This window comes from Panthera tigris, chromosome D3 (genome assembly GCF_018350195.1).
Source record: "Panthera tigris isolate Pti1 chromosome D3, P.tigris_Pti1_mat1.1, whole genome shotgun sequence".
Classification (NCBI taxonomy): domain Eukaryota; kingdom Metazoa; phylum Chordata; class Mammalia; order Carnivora; family Felidae; genus Panthera; species Panthera tigris.
This window is the reverse complement of record NC_056671.1, coordinates 73397698-73421736: the sequence shown is the minus strand read 5'-3', so window position 1 is coordinate 73421736 and position 24039 is coordinate 73397698. Positions and strand designations below refer to the sequence as shown.

Genomic DNA, 24039 nt, shown 5'->3' with positions numbered 1-24039 from the left:
CAGGAGCCCCTGATCTGTAAAGTTCTTAATGATGCAACACATTATTTAAGATCTCACACGTTCATGATACACAATAAAAAATCTGTACTTCAAGAGAAAAAAATCATATTTTAAATGTAAAAAAAAATGGCTACTATTTCAAGAAGCCTGAAGAAAACATCACTATAGAACGCAAATACCTTACACTACATGTCACCTGAAGGAAGAAGTTTGCTACTGAGTAACTGTTTGCTACTGTTTTTACTCTAGACTTGATTCTTAGAGGATATAAACTAATTGCTCAGTAAGAAACTGGAATCTGGAGGCAGGTCCGCCTGTGAACAAATTTCAGCTGTGTTGAATTCTCAGAACCTATATTATAAAGATTTTTAAGGAGGATTACAAAGTCTTTTACTCAATTCACCGGCTTTATTTTTCTGCCTCTACATGTTTTTTTAAAGGTTATGGTTAATCTTCCCTTCTGTGGTACAAAGGCAAACTTCCAGAAAACCTCTTATGTTTTCCCATATATATTTTGTGACAGTTGTTCTGTAACAGTAGCATCTGTAGACAGTGTTTTTGAGGTGTACTGAAAGGCCTTCCTGAACCCCACATCTGCCCAGCCATAGAGCCTAAGGCCCTCATGAAATCCTTAAGAAACAGATACTCCAAAGGATCTAGTGGAAGGATGTTAACAACTGTATTAGAGCAAGAAATCACCAAGGAGGTAATATATTAACTAGTTCACTCATTAGTATTCATTAGGTCGACTCACTAAACTCACTACCTCCCACAGTCACCTAAACTAAGTCTTCCAAGGCATGATTCCCCCTGCCCCCTGCAAAGGCAAGTTTTGATGAGTAGAGGACCTGGTAAAAAGAGACAGAACATATTGTGTTGAATGACTAATGAAAAGGAGGTGAAGGCAGAATAAGGCATATTTGTATTAATGAAATTCCTGAATGGGAAAACAGAGAAGAAATTTAGCAAAATAAGGTCAATGGGCTGATGGCAAGTGGGCAGGGCTGGGGTATAAAGCCATGCTCCTCTCTCTGCTCAGAATTTTATTTCCATCTGGCCCTAAACATGTCAAACCATTCTAAATATCTGTATTGTAACGGTTGAGCTCTTCGGATTCTAAAAGCTATTATAAATAACTAACTTAAGAAAACCACTCTGCCCTTTACCAGTGGCATTTAATTGAATCAATGATAATCTGTACTTTTGCTAATACATTAAGTCTGAAGCTACGTATTGAAACAAGATGCAATAAAATGGTGAGGAGTAAGGGGAAATTCCAAATTATTCAGCCAGAATTTATAATGACACACTTGTATTACTGGATTCTAGATGTAAAAGAAGCAACAGGCAAAAGGCTACCAAAAAATTCAAATGAGTGGTCTGAAGAAAGATAAAGGGAGGTGAAAACATTAGAATGAGATAATAAAAGACCTGGGCTGGACAAAGGGGAATTGTAGAAACTCCAACAAGAGTTGTATGTCATTCTGAGGTTATAAAGCTAGTCCTTCAGGGGCGCCTGAGTGGCTCAGTCAGTTAAGCATCAGACTCTTGGTTTCGGCTCAGCTCACATTCTCATGGTCAGTGAGTTTGAGCCCTGCATTAGGGTCTGTGCTGACAGCGTGGAGCCTGCTTGGGATTCTCTCTCTCTCCCTCTCTCTACCCCTCCCCCCACTCATGCTGTCTCTGTCTCCCTCAAAATAAATAAATAAACTTAAAAAAAAAAAAAACAAGTACGTAGGAGCACCTGTGTGGCTCAGTCGTTTGAGCGTCCGACTTTGGCTCAGGTCATGATTTCACAGCTCGTGAGTTCAAGCCCCACATCAGGCTCTGTGCTGACAGCTCGGAGCCTGGAGCCTGCTTCAGATTCTGTGCCTCCCTCTCTCTTCCCCAACCCACTCGCATTCTGTCTCTGTCTCTCTCAAAAAAAATAAACATTAAAAAAATTAAAAAAAAAAAAAACAAGTAAAGGCTAGTCTGTCCACCTAGAGCAGGTGCATTACCAGTAATGCACAGAAAGGTAACCCACTATGTAGCAAAGGACACATGATCATCATGCTTCTAAAAAAGACAAAATCAAGATATTTCAGATCAATTCATAAAGTTACCAAAATACTAAGAGAATTAATAAGACATTAAAAAGTTGACTTGGTTTCGATTTTCTTCCCTTCTTTTATAGTCTTTGTAGAAAACTTCACTTATAATTTCTTTGTTGCTGTCACAGCATTATTCTTTGGATGCTGGGCCAAAACCCAATTCCAAACTACTGGAATCACTCAAATTATGGTTTCATGGATTTCTATTTCTCTTTCTCCTCCTCCTCCTCCTCCTCCTCCTCCTCCTCCTCCTTCTCCTTCTTCTCCTTTTTCCTCCTCCTCTTCCTCTTCTTCTTCTTGCTCCTCTCCTCCTTCTCCCCCTCCTCCTCCTCCTTCTTCTTTCTCTTCTGTTTTTTTAAGCATCCGCACTTGCCCCGGACTGTCAGGCAGCAAGTGCCCTCTGAACTTCACTTAACCTTAAGGAATTCTCTCTCATCTACTTTTTGTTAAATGTCAAGATTTCAAGGTTGATTCGTCTTCTAAAGATGCTTCTGGATGAGTTGAAATGATCAAAATTCAGAGAACTTAATACCTCAGTGCAGCTCTGTAGTCTTGGAGTCCATGATAATTGTGCTTGGGTCCAGCTGCACTGATTTCCCTGCACTGCCCAACTACCCAGAACACAGTATATGATCAGGTGTTTTGTTTTGTTTTTTTGATGTTTGTTTATTTATTTTGAGAGACAGAGAGTGCTAGTGGAGGAGAGGGGAAGAGAGAGAAAGAGAATCCCAAGCAGGATGCATGCTCAGCATGGAGCCTGATGTGGGGCTCGGTTCCACAACCGTGGGATCATGAGCAGAAATCAACAAGTGTCTGACACTTAAAGGACAGAGCCACTCAGGCACACCAGCATACACTCAGGTTTAAATTTTTTAAGTTTATTTATTGAGAGAGAGAGAGAGAGAGAGAGCACACAAGCAGGGGAGGGGCAGTGAGAAGGAGAGACAGAATCCCAAGCAGCCTCCATCAGCACAGAGCTGGATGCGGGGCTCAAACTCACAAACTGTCAGATCATGACCTGAACTGAAATCAAGAGTCTGACACTTAACCGACCGTGCCACCCAGGTGCCCCCATGTTCAGTTTTAAAAGAGAATGTCAGGACAGCGCAGCAAACATTTGCTGAACGTCAACTATATGCAAGAGACTTTTCTAAGTGCTGTAAACACAGAGACACACACGAGTAGCTAAGCTGGGAACAGAATTTGGTTTCATCTCTCCTCCCTGGATCTGTCCCTCAAAAGATATCATTATCACGAAAAGATCTTGAAACAGATACTCACATTGTGTCCTCTGTGACAGTAACTAGAATGGTTTTGTGGTCTGTCTCTACATCATGCATTCCATAAAACACATCTACAAAGGGGGAGAAATAAAGTATTTGGGATATGCAGGAGTAGACATCCACCCCTCGTTTCAATTCAGTCCTTTCATTTACACATGAAGACATGGGTATGATATACACACACTTCAAGCAGAATAAGATTTCTTAGCAAGAAACACTGCTTCCTTTCCCCCTAAGTCACATAATTATGTCTGTTCAAGTCTTTTTCATAAGCCCTTCATGCTCAGGTGACTCAAGGCAGATGAACCAACAAGCACAAAATCCAGAACTACCTTGTAAAGGATTTATAGTGATGAAAGAAACTTGAACCCCAAGGAATTTTACCTGTTCAGTTTCTCTCAGCTGGTTCTCTCTAGAAGGCATTTTAGCGGAGATAGTTGTCCGCTGAGAAACAGAAACAGCTGTTCTGAATTGTTTTCCAAATTAAAGATTGGCATTTCTGAATACTGTTAAGAAAAGTGGAATCTCAAAGTTAGGTCAGATTGAGATGTGACCCTAACAAGACTTTGGGGTCAGACATGGCTCAAATTCCTTTCCTCTAATTACCAGCTGTGTAGTTTGAATAATTATTTAACCTGGCTCTCACATCCCTCCTGTGGAAATGGGGTCATACAGTATGTGTAAAGCACCTGGTTAGCCAATGGGGAGACACTGAGTAGGTGAAAATGGTCTCGGTATAAAGCACTATCAGCAACAATTTCTTTGGAATCTTTGCATTTCTTTGTAATTACTGTGGCAATTGCAAACATTAATAATATTTCTCATTTTGTGACTGCGGTAAAGGACTCTGGAATGCCTTGGGCCCTATGAAAAAGTGAAACTACAGCATAAAATGTAATGTTCTAAAGAGTTTACCATTTAAGAACTGCTTTGTGAATGATCACCAAAATATACTAGGTAAAGACACGTGTATGTAGTATGTATTTATCAAAACTCATTGAACTGTATACTTGAAATGGGTGCATTTTTCACTGTGGGGTAAATTATCCCTCAGTCGAAGACAATCACTGGGGGGAAAAAAGGTGCTGTTGCCTGAGTACAATCCTGAATGATGTTGATGAACTATTCTGGAGTGTGTGATTTGGGGGCAGAGACTTCTAAAACCATCTCAGAGGGTTCTAATGTGAGAAAAAATAAAAAATAAAAAGACAAATAAGCTGCTAAACAGCATGATGAGTAAAGAGTGTGCCAGAGTTAGCAAATACTATTCAGGACACTCAGTTAAATTGGAATTTGGAATTAAAAAATGTTTTAGTAGTGTAAGTGCATCACAAATACTGTACATTTAACTGGATGTCATGTGTCTCATCCGGCAACTGAACAGTATGATAAATTTGGTGCAAAAAAAAAAGGAGAAAGAAGAAAATATGTATCCAAGTGTTTAATTAGACATGTATAAAATGGATTTTGAAGTTTTGCTTCTGGGAGGGGGAACTAGATAGGAGGCAAGGAAGGGAAGGATACTTTTCACTGTACACTTTTTGTGCCTTTTAAATTCTGAACCATATGAAAGTGTTACATATTTTTAAAACAAATAGAATTATAAAAATTAAAAATAATTTCTAAGGGGAGCAAAGAATCAATATAGGGAGACATAACCAATACATATGATACACTTAGAAAACAAAAGTGATAGGAATCTGTCAAAACACTTTATTCTATTCGACTCTGGTTTTTCAGTGTAGGCATAAATAGAATTCATAGTAACAATCACTTGTTGAGTTGCCAGATTATAATTGGAATTAATATTAGCAGCCTCCTGTTGAGTTGCTGTTACGCTAAGCACTTTACATACTTTAGCTAATTTAATCCTCAGAATAACCCTCGGGGGTTTTGCAAAGGAAAAGGCTGAAACTCAGAAAGGTTAATTAATTTGCCCAAATCACACAACAAATGATTGGCAGCCCTGGGGTTTGAATCCAGGTCGGTCAGAATCCACAGCTTGTTGGTTTTAAACACAGGACAATTACTGTACTGTCTTCCAGCATGTTGATTCCCAAAGTCAGGAAATTTGCAGTTGGACATGAAAATCAATGCAAAAAGGAAGGGCAATGAATGCACACTTCATATATCAGCGTGAGGCACCAAGCTACGAAACACAACACCCTGGGAACTATTTCCTTTTTTAAGTAAATATACGGTTACACCTCACTTCAGGCAATGCTTGTGGTCCTGGACAGTCGTTTATAAATGAGATTTATGCAAATGCAATCATATTTAGAGTAAAACTGGAAGTCTGCTTTTTAAACAAAGTGTGTAAAATATGACTGAACTCAATTCCGTTGTTTTGGGGCAGGGCACAAAATCGGATAGCCTAAGAGTTTGCTAATCGTCCTTCAGAGTTGTATTAATATAAAACATGACTGACAGTTTACGTGTGGAGAGGCTACTTCGCTAAATTACAAAGGATTTAGTCAGTTAAATTAAATTTCTAACTTGAGGCTACCGTTAGCTAATTTAGTGCTCAGAAAGCATGAGTATGGGGCGCCTGGGTGGCTCAGTTGGTTGAGCGTCCGACTTCAGCTCAGGCCACGACCTCACGGTTCACGAGGTCAAGCCCTGCATCAGGCTCTGTGCTGAGGGCTCAGAGCCTGGAGCCTGATTCGGATTCTGTGTCTCTCTCTCTCTCTCTCTCTGCCCCTCCCCCACTTGTACTCTATCTCTTTCTCAAAAATAAATAAAAACATTAAAAATTTTTTTAAAAAAGCATGAGCAAATATTTATTATGGAGAAGCAGAACGCCACTTAACTTATCAAACTCGTACTTTTATCATAGCTTATCAGAGACAGGAATATGCTAGAGGACTAGTTTTCTATTGTGAATTGTTTTTACGAAATTTCCCCCAAATCTATTCTGTACACATCTTACACGTTCCCATGATCTGCCTTGTTTAGATGGCAATGTGTAGGAAGTGGGGGAGAAAAGGGTTTATCTGTTAGAATTGATGATCAAAGGCAAATTAATACTTCAAGAGTCTTTAAAATTAGTAATTTTATAAACAGTTGACCAAAAGCTATCCTTCTTAAGATGAGAGCCACAGACTTGCCAGGATTTCTGTCAGAGGTTGGGATGGGCATGGTGTAAGGCAGGTAACTGTCCCCTCCAGCCCAAGGGCAACCAGAGCATCGCCCTGAGGTTAAGGCAACACTTGACTTCCCCATGTTCAAACTTTGCGCTTTCCATATTACATCAACTCTTCTGAACACCCAGTATTATGATTCTTAATTCAGAAAAAATCAACTCAGGAATGATCATTCAAAGCCGTATCCAGAGATGTTGTTGGCCAGGCAATAGCTCCATTTGTCAATGTTGGTTGCCATCTCGGTAGAGCAGTATTTGTGCCATCATCTAATATTGTATTTTCCTCTTTATTCCCCATAAATGGGAGCACTTTCTTTGAAAGAACAAAATGAAAGAATGTGTATAAAATGCTAGATCTACACCATCAACGATTTTATCTAAATAGCTATGAGTAATTGAAGATTTCATATTACTTTCAGTTCCCTGGAAACAGACAGCTTTCCACCTCCTCAACCCTTACCACCCCATACCATACCGTGAAATTTATTTATTTTTTACATTTATACATATTTGATTCAGTACATCTTTTCCAGAATGCATTACATTCTGGTAAGGGACTGCCAGTACTTAACCCGCATAAAACTCGTGTTATTTCCAATAAATCAAATTGTTTCTCCATTTGATTATATTTGTTATATGTAATTGAATAAATGGGTTTTTTTGTTTACTCTTCTTCATTTTAAAAATAGGGAAATTGAATTGTTTACATCATTTATAAACTATGATGGTTAAAAAAATGTTTTCCTTCAGTTTTCCAAACCTCTTGTTTCTCCCCCCTGTAAGTCAACAGCCTATTCTTACCTAAATGTGTCCTTACCTAGAGTCTGGGGAAATACATGTATGTTTATTTATAAATAAGTTTTATTTTAACATTTCTTTACTCACTATTTGAGCCTATACCTTATAACTCTCTCCAAATTTTATCAGAAAAGTCTTAGCACCAGTGGTAAGATGAATTAGTAAGTAAAAGTGAGCACTGATATTTAAAAAAGACAGGCTTACAAGGCCAGTTTCAGGTATATCTAACCTCGTAATCAACGTGATATTTCTAATTAACATCGTGTTCTTAGCTGGAGTAGTCTAGGATGGGTTGGAGGCCATAGCCTTCAACATTTCCAAGTTGACTCTCTAATCCACAGGTAAATAAATACATATTGTTTCTCTTTCTACAGTGATTTTAGAAGCACAAAAACAACATCCTGCTCAAACATACCTCTTCCTCCAATTTACTAGGAAACCGGGTAATTCTGCCATTACAAGAATTTTATCTGAACTTCTTAAAAAATGTAAATGTCAGCAAAACATGTGTGATAGTACCACATCCCAGTAACACACAGAACTTTAGATCCCCAGGGAAATCCTTCAGAGAACGAGATAGGATTAGTGTCTCAGACTTTCTTATTGCCAATATAAAAGCAATCATATAAAATCTATTTCTACATTATTTACAAAACTACAATTAAAAACATTATCCATAATGGGCTTTGTGCAGTAAAGTTACTATTAGAACAATGATAGAAAAAGACACGTGTCTCTCCCAATAAACTGATACACTTTCTTTAATCCAATAAGAAAAGCTATGGTACTCATTGTTTGCGTTTGTTTCTGTTACCTCGAAGATCAGAATTCAGTTTTTTTTCCTTAATGTTTAAATGATCAAAGGTGCCCTGCTTAAACTACCTTACCTCTCTCTACTTGTCAACTACAGAACTCTGTTCTTGTCTTTTCTATTCCTTTAGCTACTGCACTAAACTTTACTGCACTAAACTGTTCATTTAGTGCACTAAACTATTGCACTCCTTCTGTGGGAGGAAGTAAACCCAGCTGATTCTCGTACTTCATGGTAGTTTTATTCTATAAAGTCACCGTAAATACTGATTTAGTGAACACTGAACCATTTTTCCCAGGGGAAACACAGGATAAACTTCCTGTGAGCCTCTGGTCCCAATATTTCATCACCTGATCAATTTAAACCTCATTTTATGTGTATTTCTGTTAAGGACACCTTACTTAATATTACTGTTGATTCATAAACATTGAACTCAGGACCAATAGCACTATAACTCATGCCTGGGTGAAGCTTATCTGATGCATATATTTTCTTCATAAGGCACATTACAGCCTCCCTGCACTTAAGAGCACTAATCACTTCAGTAATATGCTCGGGGCACATTGTAAACAGAAAAACTACTACCTAAAAGCACAAAAATGGGGAAAATATGGCACTAAATAAACTGTGAAAAGGACACTTGTTTACAGTATGAGAAACTGAAAGGTAGGAAACTGAAACAAGAAAGTAGAGTGTCCACTCGTTTGACCTCAGCTGGGAACAAGCACATCAGGAGACTCAAAATTTTCCCCATGTCTATGCATGCTTGTGAACGACTACAAAAAACACCGGGAGTATTGACGTCTTGGAGTTAAAAATAAATTTCAGCCAGCGGGAAAATGCACAAATAGACAACTGGCAAATTGTGAGGATTGGTTATATGACTTCCCCAAATTAACACTATTATATTTTGGCCAATCAGTGCATTAGACACCATTAGAATATCAGATTATGGAGTAGAAAGGAGGGGCCTGAGAGAATGGGGACCAGGGACAGGTACACTTTGATTATCTTGTGGGAATGAGAGAAAGGTTAGAGCAAAGGCAGGAGGAGCAGATCCCAGGGGAGCAGCCAGGGAGCCCCACGAGGGACTCAGGTCCCTGAGACAAGGATAGGAGAAGCATGGTGAGCCTGAAATGAACACAGCATTAACCTATTTCACAACTGTACTTTCTTCCTATCGCAGTGACCCTTTTATTATACCCATAATTGCTTAACTAGGGGAAGTCATGGGGACTTCTTTTCTTCCCCAATATATTCCTACCCCAAACTTAGAAAAATGTGTCAGGCCATATGACCAAGTATTGTAATGCGAATATGTCTGAGGGAAAAGAGGTCTAATACAGAATGTGCTGATTTGGGCCAAATTGTTAGTTAAAGTTGGAATACCTGGTTCTCAGGGGGAGACTCCACTTTCTAGTTGATATTAGAACAGCCACTCCCATCTTCCCCAATGACACCAGTATAAAGACACACACACACATACACATACACACACACTAGGTAAAAACTGGTAGAAAGGCAGGTTGGGAAAGTTCCTTGTGAATTTTGTAGGACTAGCAATAAAGCATATCAGTCTGTCCAATGAGGATGCTGCACACAGTAGGTCCTCCAGGGACCAACTATGTTAGAAGTATCTCTAAATTAAAACTAATTAGCTCACGAAGTGAAAATTCAGTCTGGTTTTCCATCTCTACTTGGCTTATCACCAACAGTAATAAACCCTCTTGGATCTTTCATTCACTGAAAAAATTACTGGGAATATTCGCACCAGCCAGCCCTGTAGATATTTCAACTGCAGCCATCTGTCATGGTTTATGACTAAGTCAGTGTCTTTTTCTGTAAGGTTATTTCTTGTGCAAAATATTGATATATATTAAACCTATATTTGTACCTGGGTTTTCTTCATGAACTTGGCTTGGTTCTTGCAGTCACACCCTTGTTATTTCAGACCCAACCCTGATTATTATGACACTGCAGCCATCGCCCGGCTTTCCTTCTAGTTCTGTGGCACTTGCACTTCCTGTCCTTCATTTGGACTGTGGCCCTAAACCTATTTGGATGGGCAATTTACATACAGATTCCAGCATATGAGGGATGGTTGCTCTAATAGTCACAGTTTTAAAAACTATTTTAATCTTGATTATCTGAAAAGGAAGAAACGTGGATAGCTCCAGTTTGATCAATGTTTATAGACTTTGAAGAAACATTTCAAGGAAGACTTCATCATTTACAACATTTACATTTCAGAAGAACAGAAATAATAGAAATGGAAATAATAGACATGTCGTTACCGTACGGTATTTTAACATGTTGGAATCAAGTACACTGAGCTGAAGCTTAGGATGCGTCTGATTTCCAAATAAGCCATTTTCTTCTGCTTTTTTGCAAGGTAGTTTAACATTGGTCCCCTGGCTCTGCTGATATGCAGCAGGCACACCACTGTGGCTTCAGTGTTCCTATTATTCTTCCTGGTCAGCAGGTGTCATGCTAGCTGTTCAATGTGTTCAGCATTATACCTAGTCCCTGGGGAACCAGGAGAGGACACAAGAGAGTGAGTATGACTACATCCCTGATGCTATTTTTAAAACTACTTCACGTGCAAGTTCTCTTATCAGAAGCACATTTTTAATATAAGGTAGCTTAGAGGCACGTGGGTGGCTCAGTCAGTTAAGCGTCCTACTCTTAATATTTGACTCAGGTCATGATCTCATGGTTCCTTGAGTTCAAGTCCCGTGTCTTGATATTCTCTCTGTTTCCCTCTCTCTCTTCCTCTCCTCTGCTCACTCTCTCTGTGTCTCAAAAATAAATAAGTAAACTTAAAAAAAAATTTAATTAAGGTAATTTAGCACTACTAAAACAAATTTCCTTAAAAAACTGAAATTATAGGTATACTATTACCACAAAGTTTTAATAAATATGAAATACAAAATATTTAAATATATTAAATAAATATATTAAATACTAAATAGGAATATTAAAATATAAAATATTTAAACACTGTACATGGTGCTAATTTATTTTAGTGCCTTTCTGAACCTCAATCATCAGAAAAACCTGTAGCACAAATTCCGGGCAGATTAAACTACTTGCTGACATAATCCCCAGGGACAAATGGTGTAAGTAAATCTGAGGGGCAGTGATCGACTTTATAGAGGTTTACAGTGTCTGTTCATTACAATATAACACAAAAGCATGAATCGAAGATATTAACAACAAATATTTTTGCCTGAAACTAGCAAATCGAAGGTAAAATTGTTGCAGCAAACCCCCAGACTAAGAATATATTTTAAATAGGCATTTTTCTCTTAAAAGCAAAAGATAAAACCTAACAGCGATAAATATCTTAAACTATATTGTGATCAGTGGTTGGATTTCGGCTTGGACCCATACCATAGGAAAAAGAATTTCTACCTATTCTATTTCTATGCTCCCAATGGTTATTTTCTTTGTCTTTATTGGTATTATCATCTAAGCTTAGATGGATTTGGACTGTCCTCATAAATCACATTATACCTAAAAATTAGTTGAAAGTAGCTATCTAAATTTCCATTCAAACATAAAGTTTTATAGACCTATTTTTCTGAAAAATAGTTCAAAAACTCATGTCATTAAGAAGAGACTGGAAACGAATTCAGTGCACTTGATAAAGTGTTCTAGTAGTTCTGCCAAAAAAAAAAAAAAATCCCATAAAATCCTTCTAAATTCCTGTAGTTATCTGACCTAGGTTTTTCTTATGGCAGAATAAATGGAAGACTGCCGGCATAATCCTTTCTACGACAAGTGGGTCAACAACTTCCATGTCAGTTTTCTAAATTTCACTGACTTGAAATTATTATTTGGAGATAAGCCAAGTACGGATAGAACACCAAGTCCAAATTTTCCCACGATGAACTAATTATAGTTTACTTTAAGGCTATTTCTTATATAGCTACCTTTTGCTACCAGGCATCTGACCTATCTTGTTGCTTGACCACACTTCCAAATGTGTTAATGTGGCAAATAAGGGATGCTGTTTTGCTTCCTATAATCAATAGGTGTATTTTTATCTCTAAGGAAAGTCAAACTGTTACGTTTGTGGTTCCTGTGAATTGTTTAAATCTTCAATTCTGAACCATTTTATTTTATGTAATAAGTCTGTTTTTCTAGACTGACAGGTTAGAAATTGGACTGAATAGTATACTAGCATCTATTTCTGTGGATAACAACTCAGAGGGCAGTAATGGTTTTAACGGTCACTCTAAAATTACCAAGATGCAATCAACCGAGAGATCTTTGGTATTACATACCTAAAACGTTGGCCATTTAGTTTGCAGGTGTGGGCCTGGACCTGTTTAGAGATTGTACAGCCGTTCACAAGCCTATTTCTTATACTAGCAGCTGGCTAAGTTTGGCTCATAAAAATGCTATCATTCCTGATGGAAAAATGCTTAGGCTGGTTAATCAATTACAATTACTTTAGTCTGCAGACTAACCACGGTGTCTGCCAGCTTACCACCTGAGTCTCCTTACATATATTTGTAATGTTTACCCATGAGACAGGAAACCAAGAACTTACTGTCAAGAATACATAATCGGAGTGTGCAGTCAGTTCAGCATCTGACTCCTAAGCATCTTGGCTCAGGTCATATTCTCAGCTCAGATCATGATCTCACAGTTAGTGAGTTCAAGCCCTGCATCAGGCTCTGCGATGATGGTGCAGAGCCTGATTGGGATTCTGTCTCTCCTTCTCTCTGTCCTCCCCCACTTGTGCTCTCTCTTTCTCTCAAAAATAAATAAATAAACAAACAAATTTTTAAAGACTACACACTCAAGTGTTATGGACAGCAATGGTGAGCAGGCCTCAAACTCTATTAAAAGAGTTCCCTTCCTGAGGATTGACTTAGGAGACTCTGTAGAAGGACACCAATGACCATTTCTACAAAAGGACGTTGACTATATTTTCAGAACTGCCTATCTGAACACTTATCTAACCCAGGGTCTGCCCTTAATAATGGAAGATTTTAGGGGCACTTGGGTGGCTCAGTTGGTTAAGTGTCCAACTTCAGCTCAGGTCATGATCTTACGGTTCGTGAGTTCGAGCCCCACGTCAGGCTCTGTGCTGACAGCTCGGAGCCTGGAGGCTGCTTTAGATTCTGTGTCTCCCTCTCTCTCTGCCTCTCTCTCTTTCTCTCTTAAAAATAAATAAACATTTAAAAAAATGGTAGCTGCTCCAGGATTTCTAGGCCATAGCATCACCATCCACTTGGGCCACATTAGTTTTTATTTATAAAGTTCTTTTTTGCCCCAAATCATTCCCCTACAATACTATTCTTAAGCCTGCAACTTCTAACATTAGGTTTGCCTTTGGATTTTTGCTACATAAAGTAAATATGCTCACTGGGCAGGGTAATTCATTAGCTGTTTTCAGTCATACCTACATTAACAAAAATTCATTCATCAGAAAGACTGGTCAACAAGCCATTAATTTCCCATCTTGGAAGCAACAAACTATCAAAACAGAGAAAAATGGACTCTGAGATAAAGTTCTGACAAGGAATAATTTTCCCTTGACTTGTACTAAAAAGAAAGTTCTTTGCTCCACTTTCAATGAGTGTCAAAGAAAAAAAGACTCAAGCAGACATTTTTACCTCTATGACAAAATAGACTATGTAATAAAATTTTTTGTCCAGATAGGAGTTTAGGGGCCATAGGGAAAACGTGGCTTTATAAAAAGCTTCCTTATTTCCAATTATATAGGAGAAGCTGAGAATATATCATTTCTCTAAAATGTCTGCAAAAAAGAATCTTTCATTTCTTTCTTTTTTTTTTTTAATTTTTTTTTTAACGTTTTTATTTATTTTTGAGACAGGGAGAGACAGAGCATGAACAGGGGAGGGTCAGAGAGAGGGAGACACAGAATCTGAAACAGGCTCCAGGCTCTGAGCTGTCAGCACAGAGCCCAACGTGGGGCTCGAACTCACGGACCGCAAGATCATGACCTGAGCTGAAGTCGGCCGCTCAACCGACTGAGCCACCCAGGCGCCCCTCATTTCTTTCTTAATAAAGCTTCAGGACAAAAGCAACTATTCTTAAGAATGTTATGGATTTACCTTAGACACCTTGCTATAGTGTAAGTGTACTTCTGGCAACTCAACACTGGAATGATTATGATAAAAATATTTACTCTTCTTTTTAATTCTAGCCCCAATTCATTTCAGATCCAGTTAAATGGTAATTTTAAAGTAACAGGAATAAAGTGATATTTTCTGCTTAAAAAAAAAAAAAGATATGGAAGCAACCCCATGTTCATCATAGATGAATGGCTAAAGAAGATGAACTGTGTATATATAACAAAATATTAACCAGTCATTAAAAAGGATGAAATCTTGCCATTTGAGACAACATGGATGGGCCTGGAGAGTACAATACTAAGTAAAAGAAAGAAGTCAGTCAGAGAAAGACAAATACCATATAATTTCACTCAGATGTGGAATTTAAGAAAAAAAAAAAACCTAATGAACAAAGAAAAAGAAGAGACAAAGAAAACAGATTCTTAAATACAGAGACCGACTAAACTGACAGTTGCTGGAGGGGAGGCGGTTGGGGGGGGGAATGGATGGAATAGATAAAGGGGATAAAGAGTATACTTACCTTGATGAGCTCTGAGTAATGTATAGAACTGTGGGGTCATTATATGATACACCTGAAACTAACAGAACACTGTATATTAAATATATTTGAATAAAAATAAAATTAAAATTGAAAAAAGGTATTATTCAAGAGCCAGTCTACTCTGTAGACTTTTCTTCATGAGTGCTGGATTTGATATATGTTCTTAGCATCTGGGAGCACGAGAGAGTACATCAGGCCAGGAGAAAAACCCTTAATAGATAAAAAATTTCACTTCTACCTTTATAATACCCTTTTCCATGGCACCCTGTGGTTTGGAGAACTCACTGTCACCCACATCGAGTTCAATTTTGTCTCTAAATCGTTCATTCCTTGGGCTAATTTTGGCAATTGTGTTAAAAGGCACCAGACTCATAAAGATTATGGCTAGGATGGGAGACATGTTTGTTTACTTTAACCTTCTTTTGTCTTTTTCATATCTTGGCATCTATACTGTCTAAATGCCTGAAATCTTCACACGACATATGCAAAACAATTATCCCAAACAGAAAGCAGTAGTAAGAAAAAAGTAGAATTTGCAAAACTGTGCCCATTAAAATGAAAATGATCAAGCTTTTGATATTCTTACACAGTGACCCAGATTTGAAAACTGGTGCATTCAGTGAAGGCATTCCTTAGGTGGTAATATTTCAAACTGAAAATGATGGTGGTTGTTGCCAGTCTTTAATCAAGGACTCATTATCAACGCAAATTTTCACCCTCGACGACGGTATCAGAGTTATAATTGATAGTGATCTGCAAAGGTCCATCGTGAGTTACAGCTTTTACGAAAAACATATTTTTCCAGAATTTGGTGTCAGAAATTATTTATCCGTAACAAAGAACGCTTTACATACCTGAAATCCAGAAGGTATGGAGATAACACCTCAACTGGACAAGTGAGCATGAAGAATGCTGTCATACTGATTACTTAATACTCAGAAATACTTGAAATGGAGAGGCAGTCATATGGTAGTACAAAGAATGTTTTTAAATGTAATAAAAATATTCCCAGACTTTTTCAAACAGTGAACTGGAAACCCTATTATCATGGGGTTGGAGACGAATGGGAAAGGGGAGGTAGGAGAGAAAGAATAACTCTCCCTAAAACTTGGTCAATCATTTGCCATATATTTACATTTGACAATATTTTGCATACTGTTGCAAATTGCAAGAGTAATCATAACTAGAGAATTATTCCTTTAGAACATCAGGATGTATTTTATGTTTTGGTAGGTAGATCTTGAGATTAAATGTGTCATAAGTTCAGTCCCAGCCGAGCTAAAAGAAAGCTAACCTTAAAAAATGAAGAAATGGGAAATAATTTGTTTTAAAATTGCTATTGGCTGGCTATCAGTTATTACAGCATGATATTAATGAGCCAAAATCAATAGATTCAATCCCTTTAGAGATCTGTTAAGTCTTCCATTCTCTCTACTAGAACACATTCCTAACGAGATAGGAGTCATTTTTCACAAGGTGGGGCTGGGAGAGAATACAGAATGGAATTACAGAAAAAGGAAGTGTTACTTGAAGCGATTGCCTGACAAAAAGGGATAATGATGCCATCTTCATAAACTAATAGCTAAAGGCAAATTTAATATATTCTTCCGGTTTAACAATGATTAAAATGATGATAAATATATATAATTAGATGTAATCTTACATTTCCCTTAAGTCTTTTCAGAACACACATACCTTTATTAGTCAAAGCTGATGAGTGCTTATGGAAACAGAAGAAAATCATGAGTCCTATGTTATAGCTACTACTTCTCTCCGAGGGATGGCACCTGGTCCTGTGGATGAGCAACATTTTCCAGCCGCTGTCAGCAGCCTGACCTCTCCCAGGAGGTTCAGATTCTGGAAGCCATTTCCTTGAACATATCAAACTGAACGACCACAGCTACCCCAAGCGTAGTATGTCTTTCTCCCCCAACCTGCTTCATCTTTTTTATACTTAATTTCAGTTTGGGGGACCACTATTCATTCATCTCTTACCTCAAAACCAGCAACTGAGACTTTGTAAAAATTTCTCTTCTCTCTCAATGTCTGGTCAGTGCTACTCTTGTTAATTACTTCTCTAACCTGACGTCTCTTCTCCAACCTTACAATTACTGAGCTAACTTCAGTCTTTCTTTATTTCCCACTTCTAACTGATCTCTCTACAGTTTTAACCCTCTTAAATTTACCTTCCTATTTATTATCACAATATTGCATTGAAACCACTAGCTTAAACCTTACCTGGCTACACTAAACTTGTCGTTCATGAATCTCTCTAACATACCAGATTCTAAGTCCTTCAAGAATAGGAATGATCTTATTCATCTTTTACAACCAAAATACCAAATATGCTGCTGACACATAATAGCTACTTTGTGACTTCTTTCAATAAAAAAAATTCAGATATTTAAAAATTATGCCAGAGATTAAATTGTTATTATCAGTTTTAACATGGTGAGATCTTTTATTGAAACAAATACCACTGTCAACTTTGACTTAACTAATGGCATTTTCTCCAAAGTTTATGCTATCCAGGTGCAGAACGTCAATAAGTCTTCGTGTTCTCATTTCCATCTTCTGGATCAAGTTATCATGCACAATAACATGTTTACTCTAAAATAATAATAGTAATAATAAAATAAAATAAAAAATAAAAAAGACTAACTAGAAAGGAGTTCTCAACTATTTCTTTAATCCTTCTATTCCAATTTCTACACTTTTAAAAAACATAGTTCCTGAAAAATAAGACAGATAAAAATGCTTCTGCTGGTTATAAAATATTATGATGCAAACATGGCTTCTTGTTTTAAGGATATAGTCAACATTTATGAATTCAAATTGTTTCTTTTCTCTTTTGTATTAGTTCTCCATCCTTAAGCTGCCAAGACTACCCTTGTGTGTGGATATTTACTATACTGATTTTAAGAATCAACATTCTTAAATGTTGATACAACTTTAGACTGATTACAGCAGACTTCAAGGTTTTAGTCACTAAAATCATCCTAATTCAACACTTTCCAAGAACTGATAGGAAACTAGCTTCTGGTTTCCTGGGCCTCATGCATGCGTTTATTTTAAATGTCAAAGTGTACTTTGAAAGAGTGAAAAACCATAAGGAGTCAGAACCATGAAGACCACACTTGGTTAGAAACACTGCTGCGAATTAGAAAGGAGAACATTATGATTCAAGGAAATTCATCTTTGCACCAACTCAGTTATTATCATATAGTTGTTTTACAGGAAAAAAACACAACACAGAATTCAAAGAATTCCTCCCAGTTTGCACAGGAAACAGATGCACACCAGGCCCTCTCCAAGTCTTGAGAGGAGACCAAGTCCAGGGGTCGGTATAGTTTTCCCCATCAGAGGACAACACACAGGTCCTTATCCTCCATTTTTCATCTCACCCTCACTTTTATCTAGGGATGCTCTCATCCCCCAGAAAAAGGTATTAGATATGGGGCGCCTGGGTGGTTCAGTTGGTTAAGCGTCCGACTCTTAGCTTCATCTCAGGTCATGATATCACGGTTCCTGGGTTTGAGCACTGCGTAGGGCTCCCTCTCTCTCAAAATAATAAATAAACTAGAAAAAGGGATTAAATAAAGGATAAGATACAAGGGGTAATAAATGTCATTTGGCTCAACTTCCCAGTATAGGCCATCTCTGCAACAAATAATTCTTAAAGTAGCACGTTCTCTGGTCTTCTTTGGTTTTATCCAGTCTCTGCAATGACTTCCCAAGTGGTCTCTCCAGCCTCACCTTGTGCCCCTCTCCACCCCCTGCCTTCCACTTAAACCCTCTATCAGCTTACTGAATGCACCAAACTCTTACCCAGGTCAAGAACTCAGCAGGTGCTTTTGCTCTATCTGGATTGTTCTCTCTTAACTGTCCATCTGACTGTCACCCAGACATCCTTCAGTTTCAACTGAAACACAATTTCTTCAAACAAGTTTTCTTGACCAATCCCAGCATTATTCTTTCCCATTTAAAGAAGTTACTTGTGATCACAATACCTTCTCGACACCCTTTGACTTTAACTCTCTTTCGGTGTTGTCAATTCCTTCCCATTTTGGAACACTATTTTCTTTTATGTAGAAAGAAGAGGGAAGCACAATAGAAACTGAGTAATTCTACTTTCACTCACATCCACTAACTTCCTTATTCACCGCTTTGCTCTAAATTACGCTAGAATCTTTGGCTCTCCTCAGCATTTTCCCAGGCTTCAGCCCACTCTGTTTTTATTCTTCTTCTTACTATGTTTACAGCTCATGCAACACCTTTGTGAGCATTTCTAATTATATGTTCCTTTGTTCATCTGTTCTATGAGCCAGTTTTCAAAATTGATTTGGCTAGAGACTCATAAGTTTCCCTAGTGGTCTCTCTTTAGGGATTAAGTGAAATGCTCTTTCCAGCATTTGTTAAAGTTAGTTTATACGAATGTCTTATTTTTAAGAACTCTGTCTTTTGTCAAAGTTACCAGTGATTCCAAATTGCCACAGGCAATTATCACTCCCTGCTCCTCATCGCACTCTGCATTTTAGCAACATCTGACACAAGTGACCATTCCCTTTTGTTGGAAACACTTCCTGGTTTGGGTTCCATGATGATACTCTTTTCTGGGGGAGGAGGGAGTTTTTTACTGGCTCCTTCAAGATCCCTCAGTGTGAGAATGAGCCAGAGCACAGCCCTTAGGTGATATGCTCAAGACCAGGGCTCTAACCAGCATCCAAAGATTCTTTGTTGCCAAATGTCTATGTTCAGCTGTGACTTCCTCCAAGTGCTCCAAATTCTATGTCCAAAAGCCCAATCTGACATTGCCACATGGGTACCTCAAACATACCTCAAAAGGCTAAAAAGGAATTCTGCATTTCCCTTCGGGTTTTGTTATTTCACTTAGTGTTATCCACCTTAGGAAACAGCCTCACCATCTCTCCAGTGCCTGGTGATCATTTTGGTTCTTCCTTTTCTTCATCCCATCCCTTATCCAATTTGTCAGCAAGGCCTGTTAGCTCTGCGTTCGAACAGTTCCTGAATCTATTTCTCTCCAGGACCACTGTTCCAACTCTTATCTATGCCACTGTCATCTGCTGGAATAGCCTCCTGGCTGGTCTCTCTTCTCCTCTGCTGGCCCTACAGTGTCTTCTCTTCAAGGAGGCCAGGGCGATCTTTTAGAAAGATGGCCTCCTGTGAGGTGCTTCCTTTGAATCGTACAGCATTCTCCCACCCCTCCAGGTCATTCTCATTATTTGATACTAAATTTTTTTAAACAGTACTGAAAGTTGTATAATTGATAATTTGTATATTGACTTACCTGTCTGTCTCTCTAAGCAAGAATGTAATTTCCATGATATTAACCTCTATTATCCACTGACTTAGAAGAATACTAAGGCTCAGAGTACGCTAAGTATCTGTTGAATGAATTTTCAATAGACAATGTCTAAATCATGGTGTCTTCTCACCTCATCCAGAATACAAATCAAAACCCAACATGTCTCTTAGGACTCTCAAAGCCCTCTGTGACCTGGCCCCGTGATCGCCGCTCCCCCATCTCTTGCTACCCCCTCCCCCTCCTCCAGGTGTGCAGGCTTCTTTGGTTCCTGGAAGATGCCACACAAACCCCTGCTAGTTATCCTTTCTGTCTGGAAAACTCTTCCTGCTCACAACCACATGGCTCACCTGCTGACTGCCTTCAGGCCAATATTCAAAGATCATCTTCTCAGGAAGGCTGTCCCTGGGCATCTGATCTAAAGTTTCGACACTCACTGGGCCATGCCACTGACACTTTCTGCATGCCTCCTCTGCTTTATGTATTTTCTCCTAGCACTTATCTCTAATAGATTATCTCCTAGCACTACCTCTAATAGCACTTATCTCTAATAGAGTCAACATAGTATTCGATATAATATACTATATCTTATATTACAGGTGTGTATCGTGTTTACTCTCTATTTGCCCAGTGAAAGGCAAGCTCTGTGGGGCCAAAGATGCTTTTGTCTGCTTTGTCCAACCCCATCCACACAGAGCTCAGACTAGTGTTAGACATCAAGAAATATCTGTTGAATAAATGAATAAGAAACTTCCATCCCTTTTCTTAAAACACTGAGCAGTTTTTTTTAGTTAGAAAAGACAACTAATTAAAGATTTGCTTGATTATGTGTTAAACAGAGCTTTAATCTCATTATTGGTAACCTAGACAAGTTTCCTTCATTCTATGAGAGAAGGTTAATATTTGGAGAACATGAATAATGATTGTGTGAAACAAATTAAGTAATACTCTCAACTCCATTTATGAGTTTTACAATAGGCTTTTATTATGCTTAGTAATGTTGCTACTTCCTACTACCATATAATGAACTTCATCTCTAGCTACACCTAATAATGAGTAAAAAATCATTCTCCTTTAGGGGCGCCTGAGTGGCTCAGTCAGGTAAGCATCGGACATCAACTCAGGTCATGATCTCATGGTTTTTGGGTTTGAGCCCCTCATCCGGCTCTGTGCCCACAGTTCAGAGCCTGGAGCCTGCTTTAGATTCTGTGTCTCCCTCTCCCTCTGCCCCTCCCCTGCTCGCGTTCTGTCTGTCTGTCTCTCTCTCTCAAAAATAAATAAACATTAATTTAAAAAAAAAAAAAAGCATTCTCCTTTAGCCACAAACTCTACAAAGTGACATTCTCTTCATGGGAAACACCGGGTTTGTCCTGTCTACTGTAATTGTTTTCCTTCATCTCGATATTACAATTACTTGCTTAACAGCTGAATAATTGGTTAACCGACCCTGATGAATCAACTCAAGAAACTGGATTGATTGTGAGCTGAGCTTTATGTGAAAAGTTGGTCTACGTTTCATGCGGTACTACTAATTTGAAAGACCAAAAACCTAACATGAAACTTCCCGGAGTCAGGAGGGTGGGAAAAGAGCAGATTTCTGTTCTAAACCACCTGGAGTTTGGCATAAATTCCACTTTTCCAGAAAAAAAAAAAAAAAACCAGTTAAATAAATGAAAAGCAATTCAGAAACCAGCAGATCATGTTAGAATAAAGCCCATGCGCCAAGGAGCTGAGACCAATTTACGAGGGTTACCTTCCCTATCAGGTCAAATGTGCCTATTCCAGAAATGGTCTGTGCGAGTTGTCATTTGCTTACATTTGACAGATTCCCTTTATCCCTTCTTGGCAACTATCAGAACAGGCTCATCCAGTTTCATCCGAAATGTTTTGTCTCCCTTTCGAAAGTACTGATGGTAACATTTTATGGCAGGCCATAGTCAGTTCTTAAGCAGAAAAGTCTTATTAATATTAAACTACCTGTCAAGATCACTCTTTTTTGGTCATCCGTAAGAATCTCCTCTTGCCGTAAAGAAGGGCTGATCCCATCCAGGTAGAGGATCGTGCTGAGAAACTATGAAAAATAACTATTTAGGCGGAACGGCACAAGCCAAGCATGACTCTCACTTCATACTACAATGTAGACTTTATAATAACTTGAGAATTCACCAGGCTATAATGCTGAAGTCCATCTTTTCTGTTAACTTCTCAAATTCAGCACTATACAACCATGCATATATCTATTTATTTATATCACTGAATATGCACGACTGTAACTAAATACTAAGAACGGCACACATTTAACAAAATAGAACTAAATAAAAATTCATAGCTACTGTTACCTTAGATAATAATTTTGTTGCTAATGACCTTGGAAGGACATTTATTAATTTGGGCTTAATTTAATAATGTATCATTTAAATCACCTGGAACCTTATACTCTTAATTTTAGCTCTTGAAATAAAAAGCCAGTAAACATGTTCCAGGTGTGGTGACTTTAACCAAACACAGCTTTTCTCTAGGAATGCAGCCTCCAGCTTTCGCTAGTCACCTGCTTCAACAGCTTTCGAATGATCAAATAATGTTGTGTTGGGTGGGAAACTCTTGGAAGTCAAGGTCCTGTGACCACTTGAACAAGCACACACGCCCTAGTAGCTGCCACGCTTGGATCAGATTTGGAAATAAGTGAGCCAAAACCTGGAAGACAGAAATTGCTTTTGATGTCTCTGCGGCCACCTACACCTGAGGAAGTGCAAGGAAATGTCCTATCACTTACCTGGCTTGCCTCACTAAATGACTTCCCCTTCAATGAAACTCTAAGCATATTATGGTTATGATTACGATTACGATTATGATTTTGCTGGCTGGTTTCGAGCTACAAATGGAAAGAAAATGGCATTGCTGTGCCCGGGGTTTTTTGGGGAGGGGGTGCTGTTTGTTCACTCCTAGCCAGCTGTCGGATACGGGAACAGCCAGGGTCAGCCCCCTCGAGTGTCCCCGAGACCCCGGGTCCCCGCGGCGGCTGCAGACCCGCGCGCTGGCGCCCGGCCCCGGCGCGCGCAGGGCGCATACCCTGCAGGCTCGGCTCGCCCCTCTCGGGGCCTGCCGCCTCCCGTCCACGTCTCACTTCCTTTTCCCCGGCCCGCCGCCGCCGAGAACACCCGGACTGGGTGGGATCGCATTCCTGCAAGAACAGCCCGGCTCGCCCAACTCACCAGCCGGCGAAGTTTCCTCGCGAAGAGGGCCGGGTGTCGGGTTTCAGAAATCTCCTTTCCCTTCCCCAAGCCCGTGAGCCCCGGGGCTTGTCCACGCCAGCGGCCGCTCCGGATCCGCTCTACCGGGCGCCACTCATGGGGACGGCTCCCCGCTTTCCAGCCTGTGGCTCGGGATGGGTCCCCGGCCCCTGCCCGTCGGGACTGCCGGTGGCAGGACTGGTAGCACCACCCCTGGGTCGGCCGAGCCGCGGGGATCTGCAAGGTCTGGGCGAGAAGAAGGCGTGTCTCCCGGTCCTAACGCGGATGTGCCGGGAGCTCACCTAGGGCAGATCTCGCCGGTGACTCAAAGGCTCTGGGCTTCTGGATACGTTCCCCACACTGCCAGGCTGGAGGCCCTCGCAGCGAGCTCATTTTTATTCCTCTGCGTTCCCGTGTTTTCTCTGATATCTCTCATTCAAAGCGCCCAGGGCACTGTGAGAACTGCTTCCATCGCATCGCATTTTCTCCTCCTGGGGGAAGTCTCATGAGCTGCGGGGAAAGCACGGAATTGCGGGTGGAGAACAGAGAAGGGCCCCGGGAAATAAAAGGGGACTTAATGAAATCAGTGTTTTAAAAGCTAGAACCTGTTCGTGTGAAGGCATTAATCAGTGCGCACCATGCTCCTAACGTCACTTCAGAGATCAGGAGGGTAGTAAATTATAGAGGTCATGTCTATGAGGTCAA

The 24039-nt window shown here is 39.3% G+C and overlaps 1 protein-coding gene across 1 annotated transcript in view; it reads right to left on the bottom strand.

Moving 5' to 3' along the window:
* RAB27B (RAB27B, member RAS oncogene family) overlaps positions 1-23702 on the bottom strand; it is a 52282-nt gene extending 28580 nt beyond the window's left edge. The window contains exon 1 of the mRNA XM_042962662.1: positions 23317-23702. The gene's annotated coding sequence lies outside the window, so the exon portion shown is untranslated. The remainder of the gene's footprint in view (positions 1-23316) is intronic.
* Between the last annotated feature and the right edge of the window lie 337 nt (positions 23703-24039).